The 25,256-nt window shown below is 36.8% G+C and overlaps 1 long non-coding RNA gene across 1 annotated transcript in view; it reads left to right on the top strand.

Moving 5' to 3' along the window:
* The first annotated feature begins 8,729 nt into the window (after positions 1–8,729).
* Positions 8,730–25,256, top strand: part of LOC143264005 (uncharacterized) — a 29,098-nt gene continuing 12,571 nt past the window's right edge. Inside the window, exon 1 of the long non-coding RNA XR_013037339.1 lies at positions 8,730–9,211. This is a non-coding gene — a long non-coding RNA (uncharacterized LOC143264005). The remainder of the gene's footprint in view (positions 9,212–25,256) is intronic.

The raw sequence follows: 25,256 nt of genomic DNA, 5'->3' as shown, positions 1-25,256 counted from the left end.
TTTGAATTTATCGATCAGTAACAAATTCAGTAAGTTCGTCATTCGACCTGTGCGTCACAAGTTCTGGAGGTTATAAGCCAGAGGGTTAATTATCCATCCTCCGAATAAATAGCACCCCAATTCGCCCCTAAATTCCAATCGCAACAAGTCTAATTAATATAATACTCTCCACGTACATCAAATCATCGATTATTAACCAAAATGTCAATGAAATCGAGCCAAAATTTCAGTCGGTTTTCGCAGCAAATCTCCGAACGAAATTGAATTAGAGTATCGTAAGAGAGGAAGTTAGCATATCTCGTTAAGCCCGCGGCAGTTTGTCATCGGGTCGAAAAGGAGCCACGAAACGCGAGCGCGTACGCGAGTCTTTCGCGAGTTTTCCAGTTACGGATGGGCCAAGGGGGTGTGGTGGCGATGTAGCCGGTTGGAAACTGGTATGTACACTGCTGGAATCACAGGGCAGAGTGCGGAGAACTCGCTGTCAGCACCCTCGTTAGCCGAGGCTGCGAGCCAACGAGTGGTTCGAGCTCGTTCCGTAACGATAATGGAACCCTTTGAGGATCGTCGAGTGCAGCAGCACGCGGACACGCCGACCAGCCTCGTCGGGTTATACGACTATTTCATCCGGAAGGCTAGAGTTACTAGTCCCAGGTATACGAGAAAGAAAAGACAGAAAAGGGGTTAAATCTACCCCCCACACCGGGGTTCACGCTTTCGTTACGCGAGACCACGTTTAAATTACGAAATCTTGCATAACCTTTGTTTCTATCTGATACTGGTACTACTTCGTTTTGGAGACAGTTACGGTGTACAATGATCTCAAATGTAATTGTGCTGAATGACTCGAAGTTACTAAAATTAATGGCTATAACCTCAAATGTATGATTGTACTCAACTCGAAATGTATAAAATAGCCATGACCTCAAACGTGAGACCACGCGGTTCAAATCAGGAAATCTTGCATAACCTTTACTTTTATGTGATGCTACATTATATTGAATATATTATATTCGTTTCGAAGACAGTTACTAGGTATACAATGACTCGAAACCATTAAAATTAATGGCTATAACCTCAAACGTATGATTGTACTCAACTCGAAATGTATAAAATAGCCATGACCTCAAACGTGAGACCACGCGGTTCAAATTAAGAAATCTTGCACAACCTTTGTTTTTATCCGATGCTGCATTATATTGAATATATTATATTCATTTCGAAGACAGTTACTAGGTATACAGTGACTCGAAACCATTAAAATTAATGGCTATAACTTCAAACGTAAAATTGTACTCAACTCGAAATGTATAAAATAGCCAGAACCTCAAACGTGAGACCACGTGGTTCAAATTAGGAAATCTTGCATAACCTTTGCTTTTATTTGATCCTGAATTATATTGAATATATTATATTTGTTTTGAATACAGTTACTGGGTATAGAATGATCTCAAACGTAAGATTGTGTTCAATGACTCGAAACCACTAAAATTAATGGCCATAACCTCAAACGTAAGATTGTACTCGACTCGAAATGTATAAAATAGCCAGAACCTCAAACGTGAGACCACGTGGTTCAAATTAGGAAATCTTGCATAACCTTTGTTTTTATCCGATGCTGCATTATATTGAATATATTATATTCGTTTCGAAGACAATTACTAGGTATACAGTGACTCGAAACCACTAAAATTAATGGCTATAACCTCAAACGTATGATTGTACTCAACTCGAAATGTATAAAATAGCCATGACCTTAAACGTGAGACCACGCGGTTCAAATTAGGAAATCTTGCACAACCTTTGTTTTTATCCGATGCTGCATTATATTGAATATATTATATTCATTTCGAAGACAGTTACTAGGTATACAATACTCGAAACCATTAAAATTAATGGCTATAACCTCAAACGTAAGATTGTACTCGACTCGAAATGTATAAAATAGCCAGAACCTCAAACGTGAGACCACGTGGTTCAAATTAGGAAATCTTGCATAACCTTTGTTTTTAACCGATGCTGCATTATATTGAATATATTATATTCGTTTCGAAGACAGTTACTAGGTATACAGTGACTCGAAACCACTAAAATTAATGGCTATAACCTCAAACGTAAGATTGTACTCAACTCGAAATGTATAAAATGACCACAACCTCAAACTCTGCTCAATAATTCGAAATCTATAAAACGCAATGACCTTGATAAATCTCAAAATCCAGTATCTATAAAATATATTCTAGCAGTAACTCGGAGAACGGTACTTACGATCTAATATTTGAATTAAACCCCTTCCGGCGTTGCAGTTTCATGGGCCCCGTATACCTGGCTCTTTTGCATCTGGCATATCCGTCGATATAATGTTTCCCCATGACGCATAGCCCTCTCCATCCATGTAAAATTATGTTAATGGATTATCCTGGGAGGAGGTTAGCGCGATATTTCCAGGTAGTCCGAAGGAACGGGGACACCCTTCACCCCTTTTCCCGTGGAACTCTTCCTTTCTTCTATTTTTTTTTTTTTCGCTCTCCCTCTTTGCTCGCGGAAGTAGGTCGAATACGCACCGACACAAGAACGACAGATGGGGTTAAAAAATCGGTGAAGAGGATTAGGGATGCGCCGAACTTGCATTATCGATTTCACCCCGAATACGCGGCGGCACACAGCGCCGTTAGGTTCTCTGCATTTTCATTTCGGTTAATCCCGAGGACCCTTTTTCTTCCCTGCTTTTTTATCTCGCACGGATTTCTATGGTACGCTCTCGGAGAAACCGCAGCTTCGGGAAATGAACGGGACTCCTTACGGGAGACTTTTGTTCGACGATTGCGGGTCGATCGAGTTGCAACGGAATATTTATTTGGTGACTTAATTTCGTGCATGTGGGGGTAAGCTTGTACTGGTTAGCAAGAATTTTAAAGGTTATGATCACAGACAATTTCATTAAATTATTTTAGTTAACTTTGTTGTAGTAATGTTTGTGGACACAGTTTGATATCTTAAAAAAAATTAAGGTACAATTAATATATAAACATACGTATGATATTATACATACACGTATGTATATGTACAAACGATAGAAAATAGTCTCACACAATTAATATTTAACTCACAATTAATTTGTCGTCAACAATTAAATAAAATCAAGAATATTTAACAAGAATGAAATTTTCTTTGAGACTTGAATTCTATATGTTCAATATACCAGTATGTCACATTAGAGTCCACATAAAACACATATATGTTATATGCACAATGTCTCACTTAAACTTGTATACTTAAACAATTTTTCTTTAAGAATAATGAATAAACTAACTGTCCCCTAACAATCATAATTCCTCGAGAATATCTGTAAGACAATTTCCAACCCCCTCATACTGTTTCAAATTAATTTAAAATAAATATATTGCGAAGAACATAACCAAGAAGCAACGAGAATTTTTAACAGAGGATTTGCAAGGAGAAAATGTAGAGAATAATTTTTGGGATACGTCACCTGCCGGGAAAAGAATTTCCCAGAAAATAGCGTTAAATTCGGCTTGAAGTGGCATTAAATCAGGTTTGTTATTGACGGGGTGTACCTGCAGTGGCCAACCTGCTTCGACAACAACGATAAAAGTAGAAGTGCTTGAATTCACCCTTCGGATTACGCGCTTTTGAAAAAAGGAGAGAAAAAAGTGTCGAGCGCACAATGGGCACAGGGGTGGTTTTGGGTGAAAAAACGTGAAAACCGACACCCAAAACAGGGCGGGACCGAGAAATTGACGACAAAGAAGGCAAATAATGCCACTAAAGCATCGATATCCGATTCGTGATCGACCCCAAGCGCACGTACATTTTTTTGCGGTTTTTTTCTATTTCTAACCTCGTCAGGTTAAATCCGATTTTCACGTCGCAGGTTGGAGGCAAAAATGAAGTTCGTCGGTTAACGATCTGGTGAAACATTTACGAACTTTTGATTGTGTTGTATAATAGTTTGCAGTTTATAGATTACGTGCAAAGATCCGAATAGAAAATTTGTGTAGCGGACAGTAATATGACAGGGGAGGGGATTTATAATTTAAATGATTTCGAGGAAAATATGGCTTATCGTTGAATAAGAGATGTATTAAATGATTGATTATTTGGTAAATGCGTTTCTCTTGTAGTGCTGTTTGTTTTAGAATTCATGGCTTAATTTACGGATTAGAATTAATGTGGTTGTTGCAAGGGGGTGCAAGAGCACTCAGAATTGATGAACACTCCTGATGAATTATTTAAAAAAAAATTAAAAATTAAAAGCTGCAAATGTGAACATTTTTAAACATCTCAATGTGCATATACCTACCATCCTAATTTAAAAATGTGAGAATTCATATGTATTCAAAATTAAAAACGCGAAAATTTCTGAATAATAAACCTTTAAGAATATGAAGACCTTTGCATTAAAACTCTAAACTTAGATTAAAAATTCGAATAACAAGAAGTCCTCAAATTCAAAATTTAAATACTTGCAACCTTATAAATCAGAATCTAAAAATTATCCAACCATCATATTTCAAGAATATGAAAACCCTTATATTAAAACTCTAAACTTAGTTCAAAAATTCGAATAGCAATAAATCCTCAAATTAAAAACTTAAAAACTTGCAATCTTATAAATTAGAATTTAAAAATCATCCAACCATCAAACCAAATTCTACAAAGTCTATCAAAAATATTTGAAGTCGCATTGCTCGACCACTTGAACTCTGCTGACCATAGAAATGGCCGCCAGGCTGTCCATTGAACCCCACGCGCCATGTTTCACACTCACTCCACCATAGCGATCATACGGACAGAATATTTGCGTAGAGGCGGGGTAGAATAACACGCGAACTCACCCTTAAATACTCGAAACGCTTTGAATGCCTTATCTCGGGCATCTGTAGAACCCTCGAGTTCGGTCGGACGCTTCTCAGAATTATCCGAAATCTCTGACAAGCTAGACGCAGGCGACTTTCAACGGGGAAATCCTTGTAACCGATCGAGATCTTCATTGTCGAATAGAACGGTAACGAGTTCTTTCTTTCTCGTTTTTCCTCCTTTCTCTCTTTTTTTTTGTCTGACACGTTCAACGAGGGGGATGGTTGGTTCCGAATTACTTCGAGTGGATTCACTCCAGCTAATCTATATCAGGGACACTCGTACCGCTCTCGAAAAAAAGGGGTGACACTCGACTTTTACTGTCCGATTGCATCGAGACGTCGAAATAAACCTGCACCTGTTTCTGTCCTCTAATTAATTATTTTCTTGTGGAAACGTTGGTTGCGAAGGTAGATGTCTCGAGTATGAAATAATAATTCTGGGAGTGTATTGAAAAATTAATTTGTAGTGTTTTTAACTGTTGTGATAGATACGGTTGCTTCTTGGAGTGCTAAGGTGGTATTAAGTAGTTGAAGTGGCGAAGTGGAGAGTTAGGTTAGAAAAGGAATTTTTGTGTCTTTAATACAAGGTTTACGAAGGATTCATTACTCTTGAATTATAAATTAAGGGATGAATTTAGACGATTATTACTTTAGATTCTTCATGCCGACAGAATTTAATATTTCGATAAAAGTATTTTAATAATTTCTGTAATTTAAAATTTACGCTCCGCCATTTTGAGACATCAAGCTCCGCCATTTTGACGCGTTACGTAAACGAACATTTATGAATTACAGACTTAATAAGCTATATATGCACATGTATAGCTGTGTACATGTTTTTATACATAATTGTATTACTATTTATTTATAACAATATATGTATAAATAGTAATGTAGGTATACAGCATGTATGTGAACGTGATTTGTACGCTGATTCTAATTGATCATTAACGACGATGAAGACACAAAACTAGAAGAGGAAATTGAGAACTAAAGCAGTCTGACTATCGCTACGTTATTTTTTCCACGACTTATCAACGAACCCGTAGAAGAAAGCGCGCCAGCTGACGAAAACTTGAATCGGTTTCGCTTTTCATTCAGGAAATTGGAAAACGTCATCTGGTGCGTTCTGAACGCAACCCTTTACCGCGACGGGCCATCGTTGTTGTAAACCCTCGCAGCAGGGTAGAAATAAATTGAATTAATTCTCTTCCTGCAACAATAGAGAATTTTTTACGTTGCTAGTATTTTTATAGCACACAGTGTATATGGTGAATTATTACAATTTTTTGTTTATTGAAATAGTAAAGTATTAGATGTTAGTTTGTTGGAGACTGCTATAATAGGAAATTTGGGGAATTTTGGGGAATGTTGGAGTATTTGGGAAATTCGAGAAAATTGAAGAATTTGTGGAATTTTAGGAATATGGGGAATTTAGGAAATTTTTGGAAGTTTGGAAATTTTAGAAATTTTAAAAATTCTGAGAACTTTAGGAATTTATGAAATTTAGGCATTTCGAGAATTTAAAAATCTGTAGCATAAGAAAGTCTGATTTGGATGCTCATTTATGAATTTGCATTTGAGGAATTCAAAACTTGTTTGTTTGTAAATGTGTTGTTTATCTTGTAAACAAGAAATTGAAATGAAGAATATAGAGCACTTCATAAATTTCAAATTCCATAATTTAACTAATTTTCCCAAAAAATATTTTCAACCCCTAATCCTCTCCAAGCACACTTCATACATTAAAAACGGCACACATCTGACGGTGTCACGATACATAATTTCCATGGCACACGTGTCCCTCCAACCCTGCAACATAATCGCGCCGTTAGGTAAAAACTCTTTGACGTATTTGCATCTCAGGTAGTTAGGTAACCCTAACCCACGTAGCCAGTTAACTGGTATTTGCATCCCAGGTAGCTGGGTTCCGCCAGACGCGGCGAATTCCAGCGAATGAATCAGACGCGAGTGAAGAGAAATGGAAAAGAAAAAATCGTATTGCATAATAGGGGGTCCTGGGACGAAACCCTTTTTCTACCTGACCCCCTCTACAGTCGCAGAGGTGGCCCCAGGTAAGATTTTCGGGGTCCTATCACACCTCTTATGAGAAGCGAAATCTTCTGACGGAGCTCAGTCATGTTTCGAACTCAGAAACGATCGTGTGTGAACATTTCTTCTTCTCCTCGAAACAGAAACTTTTCATCAAATTATATATTTATACTGGATAAAATTAGCAATTTATACAATTTGATTTGTCTGTAGAGTTGATGTAGTTGGATACATGAGATACTTGGATAAGGGATGGAGGGTGGAGAATTCGTGATAAATTAGCTTTATTATAATTAGTTCTATCAATTGGTACAATTGTAAAATACTTGTACTTAAGGTATAAGGTTGTGGATACGATGAAGTAGGTCTTCAGTTAGGTCACATCAATGTGGAGATTAAAATGATGGCTGGTGTGATAGAGTATGTGATACCATTCAAATTTTAAATAATTCAATTGTACATTAAATATTATCGTAAGTTTTGGAAATGTTCATTCAATATGTTCTTAAGTGCAGTTGTTATAAAAAGTCAGAATGTTATAAAAAAATTTGTAGTATTGTTTGTAATACGTTATTGATTTAGTTTGATCCACTGATATTGATTTAGTTTGGTAGTGACTATTAATATTGATTTAGTTTGATGTTAATTATTAATACTGATGTAGTTTGATTGACTAATATTGATTTAGTTTGATGTTAATTATTAATACTGATATAGTTTGATTGACTAATATTGATTTAGTTTGATGTTAATTATTAATACTGATACAGTTTGATTGATTAATATTGATTTAGTTTGATGTTAATTATTAATACTGATACAGTTTGATTGACTAATATTGATTTAGTTTGATGTTCATTATTAATCTTAATTCAGTTTGATTTATTTTGATGTTCATTATTAATCTTGATTTAGTTTCATTTGTTAATATTGATTTAGTTTGATGTTCATTATTAATCTTGATTCAGTTTGATTTTTTAATATTGATTTATTTTGATGTTCATTATTAATCTTGATTCAGTTTGATTTTTTAATATTGATTTAGTTTGATATTAATTATTAAAACATTTATACAGTTTGCTTTATTAATATCGTATTAGTCCCGTGTTAACTATTAACCTTCACATAGTATCATTTTTTAAATATCAATTTTATTTACTATAGATTATAAATATTAAAATAGTTTGATACAGTCAATAGCTTCATTCATGAGAAGCATATACCTCCATCAAATACGAACCCTCCACCCCGTATATTTTATACAAAACACCGTGAAACATTTTTCGTGGCATAAACGAATCCCCAGTAACCATCCCTTAAACGAGAAATCTTGGAATAAAGAAAAGAAAGAAATGTTACCGTTCAGGGGTTTAAAGTTTTCCTCGAAGGCGAGAGTTATCTTACTCGAGAACATAATTTCTATTTCGAGGACGGCAAGGTCGACTCTTCATCAGAGAAAACTTGCTGAATACTTTCAACGACTTTTTCGTTCCTTACCGCCAGACCATTGAACTTCCTAAGTTTCGAAATTTCGAACTTCTTAAAGTTTCATAGTTACTGAATTCTAAAATTTCGGAGTTTCGGAATTTTAGGGCAAGTTAGTGTTGTGAGGATCAAAAGTTTCATAGTTTGGATATTTTGAAGTTTGGAATATTTTGGGTTGAAGTTTTCAAACTTTTGAATTTTTAAATTGTGACTTTAGGAAGTTTGGAATTTTTTGAAGATTCGGAATTCTGAAATTCTCCAATTTTCCAATTTTCCAATTTTCCAATTTTCCAATTTTCCAATTTTCCAATTTTCCAATTTTCCAATTTCCCAATTTTCCAAGGTTTCAATTTCCCAATTTCCCAATTCCCCAATTCCCCAATTTCCTAATTCCCCCATTTCCCAATTTCCCAATTCACCAATTTCCCACTTTTCCAATTTCCCAATTTCCCACTCTCCCAATTTCCCAATTTTCCATTTTTCAAGTTTCCAAATTTCCTAATTTCCCACTTTCCCAGTTTTCAAATTTCCTAATTTCTCAATTTTCCACTACCGTAATTTTCTAGTACCATAATTTGCCAATTTCCAAACTTCTTAATTTTCCAATTTTCCAACTTCTCAATTTTCCAAAAATCCCCTTTTCCCCCAGTGACCCACTCAAAACGAAAAAGTCCAAAGAATCACCGACTACTCGCGTCAGCTTCCGACCGGCAAGGCCGTCTCTTCACCGAAGAAATTCTACTTCCACAACTTCCAGCTGAGATGGTCGTCGCCCATAAAAATTCATGCATCCGGTAAGTGTCTCACCGTCTCACAATTATCGCCCCTAATCGTGGCGATAAACACGCATTTCCGTCTCGCAATCGAAACGTTCTAAACCGCGACGGAGGCGAGATAAACGGTGCGATAATTTATGGCTCTGCGGGGGAGGGTTGTCCTGATACCGTCTCGATCGAACATAATCAGTTTAGCCGACGCGATTTGCCCGCTCTAATTAAGCCGGCTGTTTCTCCGCCATGGACATCGAAGTCTGCTCGACTCTTTTTTTTCTCTCTCTCTCTCTCTATTTCGCCGCTCGAGACGCGTGCACAATTCCGCTCCGGGGATCGAACGGATTCGAGTGACGGATCAATGACGAGTGTCTAATTAACGGCATCGTGCTTGCCACGACTAATTGACCGTTCGTCTCCGTTGCAACGCGACGTCCTTACTAATCAATATTCACCGAGAGAGCGGCGTAAGAGAGCTGTCCGACGAGGACGGAAAGAAATCGACGGGAAAAAGAGAGAGAAACGGGTAGGACAAGGGTGCAACGGGGATGAAACGTCGAGGGTGCACTCGTAGGGGGGCCTCCGTGTGGGTGAGAGGGTGCAAAACGGTGTACGTGTGTGGGTAAACGAGAATTCTAGTGGGTGCTCTTGCTTGGTCAGCACTCGAGGGGTGAGGTCACCCTATGGTCCAGCCGGCCAATGGGGCGAACGTATTTTTTTTTATCAATACCGAGTACTAGGGGGAGGCTGGCACCGGGGACATGGATAAAATGGCGACTAACCCCCTTCTGCTTCTCGTGTTCATGTCGGTTTTTATTCTGGGGTATAATAGTGCAGTTGGTAATTTCATGGGTTAATTCAATATTTTTGCGATTGTACTTCGGGGTGTTTTGGGAGGGAATTTGGGAATTTTTGGATTTGGGGAATTTAGGATTTGGGAGATTGGTGGTAGGATTTGGGATTTAGGGGGTTGGTGGTAGGATTTGGAGATTTGGGGTTTTGGGAATTTTTTGGGATTTGAAATTTCAGGGGTGAGGAGGGTGAGGATTTGGGGATTTAGAAATTTGAGAATTTGGGATATAGGGAATTTGGAAATTTGAGAATTTTGGATATAGGGAATTTGGAAATTTAAGAATTTGGAATATAGGGAATTTAGAAACTTGAGGATTTGAGATATAGGGAATTTAGGGTATAGAAAATTGGGGGTATAGGGAATTTGGAGTATGGAAAGTTGGGGTATAGGAAATTCGGGATATGGAAAATTGAGGGTATAGGGAATTTAGAAATTTGAGAATTTTGGGTATAGGGAATTTGGGATATGGGGACTTAGAAATTTGGGAATTTGGGATATAGAGAATTTGGAAATTTGAGAATTTGGAATATAGGGAATTTGAAAATTTGAGAATTTGGAATATAGGGAATTTAGAAACTTGAGGATTTGGGATATAGGGAATTTAGGGTATAGAAAATTGGGGGTATAGGGAATTTGGGGTATGGAAAGTTGGGGGTATAGGGAATTTGGGGTATGGAAAATTGAGGGTATAGGGAATTTAGAAATTTGAGAATTTGGGGTATAGGGAATTTGGAAATTTGGGAATTTGGGATATAGGGAATTTGGAAATTTGAGAATTTTGGATGTAGGGAATTTAGGAATTTGGGTATTTAGAAATTTTTGAATTTAGAAATGAATAGTCAGTTTAGGAATCTTACAGCATTTAATGCCTTAAAAGTTTGCTGTATTGCACATTTGAGAATTCAGGAATCTAAGGATTTATTACCCTGAAATTCAAAATAAAAAAACTTGAAATCTACCTACAAAAAAAATTAAAATTTTCCGATTTTTAAATGTGGACAAGAATATTACTCAAGGAGTATTTATAATCAATACATTTATAAACCTAAAATTTATAATTATATCAGTGAATACAAGATGATGGTATTATACAATTAAGCAGTATAACCCATTTCAACTACCCCAATTACTAAAATAATTTTAACAGATTTAATTTTAATAATCGAAGCTCTATCGAGAAATGACCAGCTCGATTGAATAACGAAAAAGGCATTGAAACATAAAACAGGGATATTTTTCCATCGAGGTAATAAAAATTGGTCGATTGACCTCTTCGTGATCGCGCTTCGTACGGGAGGATCAGGTTCGTGAACAGTGGAACTAGAACAGGATGGAAAAAAAGATAGAAATTGTTAGGCTAAGAGGTTCCGGTGTCGGAGGAACTTTAAGGTGATTTGATTCCTCAGATAGCGAGGTGTTCCACATTATCTGCCATCGTTATTTCCGAGCCGAGTCTTCGATTCACGCCCGGCCTTCTCGCGAAATGAGGGTCCTACAACAAAAGTAACCCCCGAGTGCCGCGAACGTTGAATACGGATTATCGGTTTCCACGAGTTCCGCGGCTCTCGATCGATCTTTGTTCCTCCCCTGTGAAATTAACAGAAACTAGGTGACATTTATCGAACGTGCTCCGAGAATATTTTATTCCCTTTTTTTTTCACCCCTTTGATCGCGGTGAAGATTCCTACCGCGATCAAATTTTACGGAAAGTTGGGAGAGACTTTGCGATTTAATCGATTGCTACGTGTTTACGACTTTAGACGATTAGAAATAGGGGATGAAATTAAGATATTTTTGTTTTAATTATGGACCAAAGAGGGATGACTTAATTATGGTTTGGAGAGGTTTGTTTCGGTTATAGTTTGAGGATTTTTATTTTAGTTAGAGATTGATAAGATTTTTATTGTTTGATGATTTTTATTTTAGTTATTCTTTGAAAATTTTTATTTTAGTTATACTTTAAAGATCTTTTTTTTAGTTATAGTTTCCAAATTTTGATTTTAATTTTAGCTTGAAAATTTTCTTAATTATAGTTTGACAAATTTTTTTTTAAATTTTGTCTGAAATTTTTATTTGAATTATAGTCTGATGATTTTTAATTTTAATAAAAGTCTGAAGATTTTTAATTTTAATTATATTTTGAGGATATTTATTTTAATTGTACTCTGAAGATTTTTGTCTTAATTATAGTTTTTAGATTTTGATTTTAATTAAAGTTTGAAGGTTTTGATTTTAATTATAGTTTAAAGATTTTGATTTTATTTTAAGTTTGGAGATTTTGATTTTAATTATGGTTTAAAAATTTTGATTATAATTGCAGTTTAAAGATTTTGATTTTAATTAAAGTTTGAAAATGTACGTCTCTAAAATTATTTGCATTAGGGGTAGGTTTTGAGTATTTTTGTATCTAAAGAACGTGCACTTTCTTCCTTCTTTGTTTTAATATGATTTTAACGAAGGAGAGTAATATTTCTGCAGTTCAACCCTTTCCACTCGAAGCTATTAATAAATGTAGAAGGTTAAAAATAATGAGGGATGAAATTAGTCAGAGGTGATTAAAAATATCCAAACTTTAATTCTTACTATTATACGAAGCATTTTTAAATTTACAAATAACGATGCAATTTTAATGCGAACGAAAGTAATATTTTTGCCGTTCAACCCTCTCTATTCTTTGCTAATAAATATGCAAGATCGCTAATAATAAGAGATGAAATTACCAGACACATGACGATTAAAAATATTCAAATTTTAATTCTCTGCACTGAACTCTCTTCTCCGATGAATATTTTAAATGTTAAAAGTTTTACATTTAACGTTTTAAATATTTAATACGCTAAAATAAATCTGTGACTGTCTTCTATTAATTTTATCATTGTTGAAATGTTTTTATGTATAAAAATATCGTTTCAACCCCATTTCTGTGACAGAAATACAATTTTAATTTGGAATATCAAATTTGATGAAATTTAATATTATAAAATTTGTGAATATACAGAAATAGCAACATTAGTTCATCTCAAGTTTATTTTTGAAATTAAATGACTTATAAAAATTATATGAATATTTAACATAATGTACCAAAAATTTTATCAAACTCAGTATAATATAAATTTATGAGTATACAGAAATAGCAATATCATTCATCTCAAATTTATTAACTTAAAAAATTGAATGACTTCAAAAAATGATATATGAATTTTTAAAATAATTCACAAAAATTTTATCAAACATAGTATCATAAAATTTGTGAACATAGTAAATGGTTATTGCAATCATTTCAACACAGCATTAATAACAAAAATTCTAAAAACCAAATAATTTAAAAAAATAAAATTCCAAACTTAACAGAAACACAGCTAAATTCGATAAAATATTATTCGACAGCGAATGGTTAATAAATGAGTATTATTCTTATCCTTCCGCAAAGTACAAGGGTACTTCAATGCATATCTTAACTATTATTATTCGAAGAAACAGACCAAGAGGTAGAACAAATATTTTCGCACACAAGAAGCGCACACGATCGTTGCTGCACATCGTCGAACAAATACCTTAGAATTAGTTATTTCACGATAGGAAAGTTATTATATATAACTCGTTGTATTTTATTTCGTTAAAACCAGTTTTCGAGGGGGTTGTCGTGTGCCGGCCGGTTTTTGACCCGGAAGCACACGTCGCCTACGATGACCTCGGTGGACCTCTGAAAACCCCTTGGACGTGTTTTAAAAATGGCAAGAAAGCGAGTTTTGACATCTCTTGACCACGTGCCAACACCCTCTTCCGACAAGATGTCTTATCCTTGCTCCAAAGTGCACCTTACACTCGGTGCTCCGAAAATATTCATCCACCATTTTATTTCTTTATCGAACTTAATGATATGTGACAAGTAAAGAGTCAATATAATACAAGGTAAAAAAAAAAATAAAAATAGCATTGAAAAATTGTAGAATTGTGAACTGTTATTATCATTAATTTTTTGTTAATACTCTACTTTCGAATCAACCCCTAAAACGTTCTCCATTTTTTTGAACTACTTATCTATACCCTCTAAATTTCCTTCGAATACCCAAAAATTAAGTAGCAAATTTTACATATAAAATACTAAAAAATTGGACCGAAAAAATAAAATAAAAAATAGTATCGTAACGTCATGAAATTCCGTTTGACACGTTTGTATCAAAGGGAGTGATATTCTCCGTATCTCGATATAACGCCGTCCGCTCTCATTACCGGTTCGGCAAATAACCGGTGTTTTCGCTCGACGAATAACAAGTTCGCCATCGGTACGAATAACAAGCCCTGTCTGGAGGAACAGACAGACCAGAAACGATTCGAGAACACCTTGCCTTGTCGTATCTTTCTGAAAATTTTTGTTCGCTTTCCCCCGCACGCTCGGAAGGGTGCTCCTCGTGCATAAAGGACGATTCGAATAGTGGCGCACAAAACATCACTTAGAGAAGCCCGGTTCTCGTAGCGCAAACACGCTAATGGAGCCTCCATACATACAGACGAAGCTTCCTTTCGCACCTACATCGATATCAACCTTCCTCTTCCGCGTGGAACCCCTTCACGACGGATAACTACGGGAGAAACGTTTTCGAAAATATATACTTGGACCATGATGTTTTGACGGGACGTCTCTGCGGAGGACACTTCGTTTCCCGCGAAGAATAATATCGGGAACGCTCGCTGAAATTTCTGATCCGATCATTTGTTTCGGGTCGTTCGAAAATTTTTGTGCAATTTTATTCCATTTATTTTTAAATTTTCAGCACATTTATTATAGTTATTAGCATGGTGTAGTTAGTAGCATAATTTGTTAAGTATTGGAGAAAAATATTTAAATATGGCGTCAATCAATTTTAAGATAGTAACTGACATTATACATATACTGTATTCATGTGGAAAATATTGTCACAAGTTATAAATATTTAGCTGTAAATGTTATTACTATTTCCAGTTGAATATTTGAGTGTTGTATGATAATTATATGACGGTACCTCCCTCCGGTATTTCCTTGCGTTGGGGGCTCTCGTGACAAGAAATTACAAGGCAGTGTTATACGTACAATTGAGGATGAAAATTTCTTTACTTGTGTCCAATAATTATTTACTTTAATTATTTAAAAGTCCTTGGGTTAGTCCATTCCCTCACCCTTAATATTCTAATTAAAATTCTAATTGAAAGAATTGCAAATAAATTCAAACAAACAAAATATGATACCAGAGGTCCAAGAAAGAAAACATTCAAGCTATAGCCAGTGTGCAAAAATAACAAGAAAGGGTTAAAATAGAGCATGTTATCTTGAACACGGGGGTTGTCATTTCTCAAGAATACATAACTCGTCCCTCGACATGGATATTTCGTACATACACGTCCATATATGTCCGTCTTCTCCTCGTAGATCAAAACGATGTACCAATTTCCTGAAGATCAAAAAAAAAGAAAATATGTAAAAGAGACAAAAAAAAGAAGTGGCGTCTCGTGTACGTTCGAATTTAAATTCCGAATTCTAAAGTTGGCATATGGTCCCGTGGGACGCAGGCATCCGGGGTCCCCTGGTCAGCCATCGAATGCAGTTTTCGGTCTCGACGTCCTTCAATTTTTGAGCAGGATCGGCCGAAGGTGTCCCGCGGGACACCGACGGGAAGACCTTTCCCCGACGAGTGTATACGTCCGGGAAACGCTGGCTCCACCCTCGCTGTAAATTCCAAATAACCCCGTAAAGATACATCGCGTAGTCGCCATTTTCGAGTTATTTACGAGGAGGATACCGCGTGTACGGTATCGACGATTCGCGTGAAATAACCGTGAACTGCAGCGAGCGACCGTGAAATGCATCTTGCAATTACGAGGGAATGTCAAAGTGACGGTCATGGATCGATTTTAGCAATTTTTATTGGGAAGGATAATTAGTGGGGGTAGGTTCGTTGGTAGGGTGGTTCTAGATTTATGGATGGTTTGGAGAATTTAGATAGTTTGGGAAAATTAGGGAGTTTGAGAATTTGGGAAATTTGGGAAATTAAGAAATTTTAGGAAATTTGAGGAAACTTGAGGTTTGGAGGATTTGAGACACTTGAGTATTGGACTTTGAGAATTTAAGGATTTGGAAATTTGATAGTTGATAATGTGAGTATATGGGGATGTTGAGTTGGCAATTTGATAATTAAAAAATTTAACAATTTAATAATTTAATAATTTAATAATTTAACAATTTAACAATTCAACAATTTGGACATTTAGGTACTTGTCAATCTAAAATTCCAACAATCCCCTAATTTATAATTCAACCCTTAAAAACCCTATTTTGTCCCTTCAAATTATATAACTTTCCAAGTTAAAAAATTTACGTTTACCCTCCAGAAAGGTACATTATACGTAACTTGCTAAGAATGCTTTCCAACGTTAATTTTTCACACCACCTTCCAAAAAGTCACTCTCCAATCCCCGTAATATCAGCCTTAACTAATACAAGAGAAATAGCGTCGATTTGCTTCCCTAGACGGACAAGATAAGGTTCTCACGGTTCGGTATCGTTTCTCTGCTCGTTTAACAAATCTTCGTCGACATTAGACGCCCCTTTGAAACCAAGTGGATCGCGTCTCTTCATTTTCTCTGGCTTCGAGTAGGATACCTCGTAAATCTCGATGACTGCCGGTAATTCTTCCTCGGTTCCCGGCTTCCTTTTTATCCAAGGGTTTCCCAAGAAACGGTCCCTACGAAAAAAAATGTGTAACGTCAACCATACGATCCCCTGTTTCGCGAAACGGACCGAGAAGAGTTCGATAGGGGTGAGGCAAAGGGTAGAGAGAATCGTCACCCCAAATATCGCAACTGACACTAAATCATTAATTTGACCGGCCGCTTTTTTTTCTACGCAGGTAGAAACCCCTTTCGTTCTTGCAGGTATAACGGCACCCCTTTTACCGACTTTTCTTTGGCGAAAAAAACTGTTCCGGTGTCTCTCTTTGGGACCCTCTCGTCCTGGAAAAGAAAACACTCCGCACTGTCATATCGGGGACTAATATATTTTTGATCGATACCCAACGGACCCCGTTTCCCACGGACGCCTGATGCTGCTCGGAACACGAATTGTCCAAACAAACACACCCAGGGTGACTTTTAGATCCGAATTTTGCGTTATCATGGTGGTGGATGACTAAATACGAGGTTATGATCTCTCAAGATTTTGGATTGAATGAACTTTGGAGGCTGGGGATTTAAGCGACATATGGGTTGCATGAACATGTAGATCCACATATGGGTGACGTGGTCAGAGTGTTAATCCCTGTAAAAATTGCTTCAAACTAGTTCAGTGAAATTCCAAATTGTCAGCAGCGATGTAATCTATATTAGTTGTCTAACATCCTCGCTGAGTATCAAAATAAATAAACTAACAGCCTTGTTGAGTATCAAAATAAATAAACTATGATTGAAGAAAAAAATTCACTGCATCGAAGTTTTATGAAATTCCAAAATGTCAGCAACGGCGATATTATTTGTCCGTATTAGAAGTCTTTCTCGGGGGTTCGGAAGAGACTCCATTAAAGGGTCGAACGCGACTTAATATGCGACGTCACGAAGTCTGCGGCAAAGGGGGTTTGAGGGGGTGGAAGGCATAGAGAGTCTGGTCTCTCCGGTTCGTACAATGGACATCTAATTCGAGTGGTGGCTCTCGTCGCTGACGGAAAGACGGAAAATCGGGAAATCGGCTTTGGTCCAGATGAAACGCGAAAACCAAAATCCCCGATGTAATCCTTCCTTTCAGCCAGCGATCTTTTTTTTCTCTCTGTCGCGTTCGATGGTCCCGCACTTTGCAACCCCTGCTGTACTCTTTTTTTCTGTCTCGTTCCATCGAACCCTTCCGTACCCCGTTTCGCTACCCTCGCACGAAATTTTAAGGGGTTAAAAACTTGCACTCGACTCGACGATATATTACCGGTGAAAATAATGAAAGAAAAAAAAGGGAACGGTGGGGTCATGTCCCTAGAAATGTCGGGATGTCTCCGCCATTTTTATGGTAGTCGAAAATAAATAACGAAATAAACGACAGTCGTTCTGCAAACTGTTTTGGGTTTTGTAACGTGACTTCTGCTTCTGCGACCGGATCGTCCTTTCTTTTTTTTCACCTCTTTTGCTCCATTGTCACGTGGACCTTCTTCCGACAAAAACGGGAGACCACCCGGCTAGAAATTTATTTGATATTTATTGCGACGAGGTTTTGTTGCGGCATAGAGAGATCTGATCGCGATTTTGGCGGAGTCCTTCAGAATTTTTTGCATCTGCATTTTTATTGGGGAGGATTTTTATTAGGTTATCGTGAAGGATTAATATAAAATAAATAATTTAGTTATAGGGTTGCTTTTAATACATATTTTCGTTTGTGATCATATATAGAGGATATATTTTTTTTGTTTCATTTTTTTGCAAATGTGTGCACATGTCTTTCTTTATAGGTTATGTTTGTCACACATAAAATTATTACATTATTCTATTTTATATTTTAAATACAATATACAAGGTTGACTATGAACTTGTCATTCAACTAAATAAAAAAAATACAAGAATTGTTATGTTCTTCATTTTTTATTTTTTTTTTTAAATTATGTAGAGGATGAATTTCTAAAATGAATACGCGCCACGATTAAATCGAACATTTCGCGTGATGAACAAAACGTGGAAGAATACCGCACGATTAAAAATGTGTCGCAAGCCGAGAAGCGAGAAAGTCGAATGAAAAACGGGTTGGCAGTGTGTTGGCCGCCGGAAAACAGGGTGTTAGCAGTTACGAAAGTTTAGAACTCGCCGGAGTGATACGCGCGAGTGTGACTTTACCCGCGGAAGTACAACGACGATCCCGGCGAAGTTTCCGACACCGAGGACGCTGGAACTTAACCTAAGTAGTTGGAGATCGTTCCTTATTGTTGGACCTTTCGTTGGACAACGACTGGTGCAACAGTAAACCAGTTAACTCGCAGATATTTCGTATCCGGTGCAATGATCTTCGACATTCGTTCGAACGTTGTCGAAATCGATTATGAACCTCGTAAAATTAAAATTGTTCAAAATAAAAATTAAATTTTAACTTAACTATTACTAAAATAGGCAACTACTAAAATAAATAAGTTGAAATTATACAAACATGAAATAAATTGACGGTGAAGTTATTGTACTAGTCATTTGATATATTGGTTCACAAATACTTTATGTCGAGTTGCAAAATTTTCTCTGGCAAAACTTTCGGAAAACCTTACGTTCCCATTCAATTATCCGTCGCGTTGCTCTAAATGTTTACGGCCGGCACTCGAACAAAATCAACCATCAATCCCTTTGAGAATCGACGCACGCTGTACGATAAATCGTCGAAGGCTTTTTAAAAAAATTGCCAATAAATCCTCGAGTTAGTTCGGTCCGACGGACACTGGTCCCCTTTGGACTTTAAAATTTCTTAATTCGCTGGAAAAAAAGGGTGGCTGGCCCTTTCGCGGGTCACGCGAGTAGGATTATATTCGCGGGCGGAGGGTTGGGGATTTAAGAAATTGGTGAGTTGGAAATTTAGAAAAATTTACAAAATGTAGGAAATTTAGGAAATTCGAAAAATTCAAGACATTAAAAAAATTTAAAAAATTCAACAAATTTAAGGAATTCAAAAAATTCAACAAATTTAAAGAATTAAGAAAATTCAACAAATTTAAGGAATTACAAAAATTCAACAAATTTAAGGAATTCAAAAAATTCAACAAATTTAAGGAATTCAACAAATTCAACAAATTTAAAGAATTCAAAAAATTCAACAAATTTAAGGAATTCAACAAATTCAACAAATTTACGGAATTCAAAAAATTCAACAAATTTAAGGAATTAAAAAAATTCAACAAATTTAAGGAATTTAAAAAATTCAACAAATTTAAGGAATTCAAACAATTCATCAAATTTAAAGAATTCAAAAAATTCAACAAATTTAAGAAATTCTAAAATTCAACAAATTTAAGGAATTCAAAAATTCAACAAATTCAACCAATTGGGAAAATTTAAGAACTTCAGAAAATTTGAGAAAATCAAGAAATTTATGAATTTTATGAAAAATAGATTTAGGTATTTGAAGAATTAGCAAATATAAAAACTTGATGATTTAGAAATTTCACGATATTGCAACTAGAAGATGCACCAATTTCCTAAATCTAAAAAGTAAATGAATTTATAAATATATGAATATCGATACATCTCAAAAAAAAAATCCGTGTTCAATAGAATAAATCATTCCGACAACCCACGACTATAAAACAACATTTCCAAAGAAAAGTGCAGGAAATTCACACAAGTACAGAAATAAATTCATCGTCGGAATGCGCCACCCCCAGGTCCATTAATTCAGCGACCAGGTGTACAGCATTTTTAACGCGTTTCCATTGGCGGTCTGAACGCGAAATGAAAATTAGCATCCATTCGAGTCACCCTCTGTCTCGTTGGTTCCCTTTCCACCCCCGTGGTGGAAGTTCGACGACGCCCTGAACGTCTCGGCAAGAAAGAAGTCAAAAGGTCGGAAAGAATTTAATATTAAAAAACTGTCATTCTGTGTCGATATGAAAATTCCAAGGATATCAGCTATCTTCCGACGTCTGTTTCCTTCACCCCCTTCGTTCGTTCCCTTCCTATATCGCGGATCTCCCTTTTCGTCCTTGTATCTTCTTACCCGCAACCGCTTCTATCGGGTGTCTCGGTTGTTTAGCGACCAGGTTCGCCGTCGCCAAACTTCACCGGAAAGATGCTTGTTTTGAAATTTCTAATTTCCTTGCAACGAGAGTGCAGCGTACGGGCCATCAGCCCCTAATCGATGCCACCATTACTTGCCGGCAACTTACCGGAAACTGAATTTCACGCGGGGAAATTCAATAAGCAAGTGCGCCCACGGTTTTATGCGAGGCTGTAAATTCGTCGTGTTGTAAACGAGACGACTTGTACGATTCCTGTGATATCGATCTTTGGGATAAGGAGGTCGGGTAACGTTTGACCGGAGCCAATTTACAAATTGTCGTGTTGTCGAACCCAAATTTTTAATTGTGTGGTACAACAGCCATATTCTTTCATCTCCGATGATCAGATCTATTGTATTTGTACTCAAAACCTATCTAAACGTTCAAATTCTAAAAGATTTCATACCCAAAACTTGCACTCAAAATCTAGTTGAAAATTTTAATCTCAAAGTAACTCAAACTTAAATGAAATCCAAACTCAGCCACTAGCTTGAATAGTAAAATACAATATGCATTATTACTTCTGATCAAAACCTAGCTAATAGCTCGAATCTCAAAGTAACTCAAACTTAAATACATCCAATCATAACTCAGCCACAAACTTGAACTCCAAAGTATAATATGCAAAATTACTTGTAATTAAAACCTAGCTAATAGCTTGAACCCCAAAGTAAATCAAACTTAAAATACTTGCAATCAAAACCCGACTCACATCTTGAATCCCAAAGTACAAAACGGAAAACGACTTCTCATCAAATCTAGCTAATGGTCTGAAACCTAAAATAATTTAAACTCAAAATTCTTGCAATCAAACCCCAGCTAAGAGCTTGGATCCCAAAGTATAAAACACAGAACGACTTCTCATCAAAACCTAATAGCTTAAATCCCAAAGTGTAAAATTTAAAACAGCTCCAGCTAAGAATCCCAAAGTGCAGCTTAAAATACCTGACAATCAACCCCCAGCGAAAACCACGAACCCAAAGAATCCCAAATCGTTCTCCCAGATAGTTGTCTCCCAAAAAGTCTCCATAAAAACCCAGACCGCAAAGAAATTTCTATGCGTTGAAACTCCGCTCATAAATTTCCCGTCGCGGTAGCTAGAAAGGGAAAGTGTGCACGGTTGGTAAAAGTAAGAGTAAAATAACGCTCGGCGAAGAGGAGCGAGTATTTTTAAAGCAAGGATCGTTAGCCGGCCGTGTTGCGAATCAGAATATGGGCAGAAGCTTTTGGGGGGAGGACGCGGCGAGGAAGAAGCGAAGTGGGATGGATGGGTAGGTGGGTGGGTAGTCCTCTAATCGATCGTGGCTGTCCACCCTTATCAGGGGGTTGGGAGAGCCGGTATATAGCCGAGGTCGGTCGTCGGGGGTTGCTGCTGGCTGCTGTTACTCTGTGCTTCTGCTTTGCATGGCCGGCAAAGCTTCCACCCCTGCACGACCTCAACACCCTCCCCCCTCCTCGCTGTTTCTCTCCTTCTACGTTCGTCCACCCTCCTACAGCCTCGACCAAAAAACCAACCCTTAAAATAGGGGCCACAGACCACGGCCATTGTTGCCAGATGCCCCGCGCATTTGCATTTTCCCGCAGATTCCTTGAAAAATGAAGCTGCCCTCCCTCCCGGACCTGGTCGCCGGTATTAGCACAGGATCCTGCAACTTTCATCCCCTACGACCGTGTCGGCATTACTTTTCTCCTTTTTAGCCACCCTCGTGTCTCAATTTCTTGATCAATATTGAGTTACCACGGTTTTTTGATCGAAAACGGTGTTCCATGACTTATCTAACTTTTTTGTTTGGAAGAAACAGTAGCTCTTGAACAATTAGCTTTTAAGTACTAATACTTAGTATTTCAGTACTGGTATTCAGTATCTCACTATCTCAATATCTCAGTATCTCAGTATTTAGTATTTAAGTACCACTATTCAGAACTTAGTGTTTGACCTAACAATTAGCAAACATAAGTGAAGTGTTCAGAAGTTTCGTTAAGTACATCAAATGTGTGTGAGGGGTGTATGAAAAAATGTAGGACCTCGGACAGGAGAGTTGGGATACAGGAAAGGATTTAACGAGGTATTTCGTGGTACTTATTGATAAATTAGTCGATCTTATTATCGGAGCAAACACTGGCGGACTCCATCTGTATTTGAACGGGAGTTGTTTGAACGAGGCGCGGGAAATCCGTATTTACGCAAAGCCGACGCCACCCTATTGGTCCACGACTTATACACGAGCTGCTTTACAAAGGACTAAGAACTTGGATACACCGACTCGATCTGTTTCGTTGTTCTTCTAACGAGAAGTCACGCTCGCTGGGTCATCGATTTTCATAAAACTTTGTTCGATGAGGAAAAATGAGACTTGACCGCTTTCTGCAATGTTCATTTGCGGGGATGTTTAATAATTCGATTTGCAGTTTCACTTGTATCTGGTTACTCTGTACTTCTCGTACAAGTTTAATAATTTACATCATTTAACAATAATATGTAGGTTACTACTTGATGAATATATAATATTAAATAAATTATTATTAATATTACATATCTATTAATTACATGTCTATGAATATTTTAACACTGCTTTGAATGTATTAATAGAACACTTCAATTTATGTTAGATGTATAATTATCCACATAATATATTGTCTACAAAGAATAATCCCTAGTGCAACAAATTCTGTAATTAAACGGGGTCACAAAGAAGTAGTTTAATTTATTTAACTGCTTTCATTATTGTCATAACTTTCATTATTATAACAACTTGCACAAATAGTCATGTTACCAAAATTGTATTGTTATATGTTTCTAATTTGGCCAGGTCAGTCGAACAAATTTGATTAATTCGACGAAGCGAGAGAAGGCTTTTCTGAGGGGGTGGGCAACCCTCAATAGAGCGCTCGATACGTTTTACGGGATCCCGCGGTACGGGAATCGTAATGGGAATCGCTTTACAGAGTCGAAGCAGGTTTTTCCGGGACTGCAACCGGTGATAGATTTTCGCGTCGAGAAAATTTAATGGAAAAATCCGAGGTGTCAGGCACAGACACGCCGACGATACGTCAGACCATTCACGGCTGAACCGTCTCCCGTTCTGTCGGCGGAGGAACAGCGAAAAAGAAAGGGGTTTGGGAGAGTACACGTTCGTAGAAGTAACATTCGTCTACTATATGGCCGGAACAAAGACTCGCGATGTCAACTTTCTTTGGGTTTCACACAATTTTTGCAAAATTCTTTTCCTTACCAAACTATTTTATTTTACAAACGTGAATGACTTTGATTGTTTAATTTGTACATCGTTTTTATGTGACAGTCCTTGAGTATTGAATATTTTTTTATTATGTTTGAAATTGATAGTGGTTTAGGGAAAATGACCATATCAGGTGATATTTTTATATAAAATTAAAGGATCAAAAAATTTTGTGTGAAATGAAATTTTAATTCTTTTTTAATGAAATAATATTTTAATTTGAGGACATTTTCGTATAAAACACGGTTTTACTTTAAGGACATTTTTATGCTAAATAAAATTTAAATTCGGAGATATTTTTACATTAAATAAGATTTTCATACAAAGATATTTTTGTATAAAGTAAGACTTTAATTTAAGGACATTTGCATATCAAAAATGATTTTAATTTAAATTTCTGTTTCAAGATTTTTATGCAAAGATATTTTAGCATGAAATAAGCTTTCAAACTTGTCATGTTATTTCTGACCAATACTTGAATTTTAAATTTGTAATTATTTTAAATAGAACTTGTTCATATTTGTCATAGAAATTGACTTTCAAAAATGACTTTCTATTCACAAACATTTATTCAAAATTCATATTATTCGAGATCTTAAACCTTTTAGTCGAGCAATTCTTGGTCAACGAAAAGTATTGAAACCCCATCGATTCCATCTGGAAATAACAAAGGTCCATTGGCGTCCCTCCGATCGGACGAGATTTCCCAGGAAAATGTAACGACAACATCGAACCGCTCGTCTATTTACACGTAGTCGACGGTCACGTCGTCGACGATATTTCCGGGCGAATAGTAATTGGGTCAATAAGGGAGCGTTTCTGAATTACCTCGCACAGGTCACTAATTATGTGCCCAGGTTGTCGCGTAATTAGAGTGGCTTCTCAACCGGCTTCGATAAGTGTTTCCGTTCGCGAAACGTACGGTCACATTGGACTTGTGGCACAGAGAGAGAGAAAAAAAAGTTCACCGACGTATATACACGTCGTCGACACTCGAACCGCTCGTTTTCTTGCTGGGTTCATCAAATTATCGAGCGCCAAGTGGCCTGTTAGCCGGGAAACGGTGTTACAGGGGTCGGTAAAACGTTGCTAACGACATCTGTGGATGGTTAACAGCCAAATTCGGGACGATTCGGGTTAAGGTAGTCGGTAATGCAGACGTGTCTAGTTTCTAGCCCTCTACTAGTTTCTGGGTCTCAGGGTTGTCCAACACGTGTGCT

The sequence above is a fragment of the Megachile rotundata genome, chromosome 2, assembly GCF_050947335.1.
Source record: "Megachile rotundata isolate GNS110a chromosome 2, iyMegRotu1, whole genome shotgun sequence".
In the NCBI taxonomy this organism is placed as follows: domain Eukaryota; kingdom Metazoa; phylum Arthropoda; class Insecta; order Hymenoptera; family Megachilidae; genus Megachile; species Megachile rotundata.
The sequence above is the reverse complement of the archived record's forward strand: the minus strand, read 5'-3'. Positions and strand labels throughout refer to the sequence as shown.